Source organism: Tenrec ecaudatus, chromosome Y (genome assembly GCF_050624435.1).
Source record: "Tenrec ecaudatus isolate mTenEca1 chromosome Y, mTenEca1.hap1, whole genome shotgun sequence".
Classification (NCBI taxonomy): Eukaryota; Metazoa; Chordata; class Mammalia; order Afrosoricida; family Tenrecidae; genus Tenrec; species Tenrec ecaudatus.
The window spans coordinates 1,219,811-1,221,598 of NC_134549.1; the positions used below are offsets into that span (position 1 = coordinate 1,219,811).

At 41.2% G+C, this 1,788-nt stretch overlaps 1 pseudogene; it reads right to left on the reverse strand.

The window, feature by feature from the left end:
- Window positions 1-305: 305 nt before the first annotated feature.
- Window positions 306-665, reverse strand: LOC142435609 (LYR motif-containing protein 1 pseudogene; annotated as a pseudogene).
- Window positions 666-1,788: the final 1,123 nt, after the last annotated feature.

Below are 1,788 nucleotides of genomic sequence, written 5' to 3' on the forward strand. Positions count from 1 at the left end.
TCTGGAAATTAGGTAATTTCTCTGAATCAGCTGACAGGTGTGGCTAAGAACATTTCCATGAAAACTTTATTACCCTTCACCCTTCCACAAGCCTTAGTCTTATTTCAAAAAAGGGCTTCAGTAAGACTCCTGTGGTTAGTATCATCCATTAATAGAACAAGAGCATTGCAATGGCTGGGGGAATGGGGCACATCATGGGGCAAGTTTGAATGGGGTGAGTTCCAATATTATATAGGGTTTTGTCATCTGTTTTATGGTCAAGACCTGACTGGCTCATTATTCTCAGAAATAGACATTTCCCTGGGTTAGGAAATTTTGTCATGAAACTTGAGATATACTAGGTTGGAAAGCTTCATCAGTTTCTCTTGGCTTTGAAGTCCTCGACCTTGTAGTGGAGTAAGGCCCACTGGAGGTAGATGAATTGGCCTTGGATAAGGAATCTGGTAATGCAATCCAATTTCAATCCTGGCTGTGCACCCATCTATACACTGTTTACTCAAGTCTGAGTCTGTAAGATTTTTTTCTGGAACAGAGTTCTGGCTTTGTGTATTATGTAGTTTTTCTTTAATGGTGTCTTCCAACTGCCCTGATGCTGCCTGCCATTTCATCAGCCTGAATATCCTACAGTAGAGGCCAAGGACTTCTTGCCATGTTGCCGTTGTCATCTTCAGACCCTTGTGGGAACATTCGTCTCATGTTGGGGATCGTGTCAATTCTTCACGAAATTCAAAACATTGCCAAACCTACCTTTCCCTTATTTCCCATTCCTTCTCCACACGCTCCCATTCCAGCCAGCATTGTAGTACAGCCTAATTATTTTTAAAATATCTTTTTATGATGCCTCCCATGTGGCTGTGCCCTAAGGTTATGGTTTACCTATACATTTTGTTGCCATTTTTTATGGTTGTCATAGTTCATCTCACTCACTGCCATTATCAATGCCTATTGACCTCAACCCAATAGGACAGACTTGAGCAGATCTAAATAGGTGGTTTTAACAAATAAGTTTGTTTCATTTTAGCCATCTAAAAGTCTAAATTTAGGGTGCCAAGTCTAGGGCAACATTTTCTTTGGGCTCTGGGAAAAAGTATTTCCCATCAATCTTCCTTCCCTGGATCTTAAGTGTTCCTAAGGATGTTCTCTGCTCCAAGCTCTTTTCTTACATCTCTCATTTCTTATGAAAGATGACACCAAGCACTCTTCAGGTAAGCTCTTATGGCCTTAGATCAGGGCTGTGACTGACATCTCACCCAAATGCCTTATAATTGGCTGATCTCATATGATCATCACTGGAGATGTTTGGATCATTATACAACTATCAAATTACATAATTATAATAAGAAGCATACCCCCATCAGGCTAATACTTATTTGTGAAAGATAAAATCCAATCCATGGCAATGTCCCCAGTGGATTTTATTAATACCAACTCAAGAAACCTGCTTGTTTGCTCTATAAAAAAAAATTTTTTTTTTTGCTCTTAAAAATTTTAAACATCTATCTGGAACAGAAACAACGGGACCAACAGTTCCAGGGGGACTTGGGATAAGGGGAAGTGAGGGGGTGGTATGGAAGTGGTGTTAACAAACACAGGAACAAGGGAACGACATGGGACCCAAGATGGTAGTGAGAGGGGAGTGGCAGGCCTGGTAGGGAATGATCAAGGGTAAGGTTACATAAAGAAGAGGTATAGCTGTAACCCAGGTGGGGACGGAGCATGGTAATAGGGCAGGAGGAAAGTCAAGGGAGATGGAGGAAAGAGCTAGGAGTCAAAGGGCATTTATAAAGG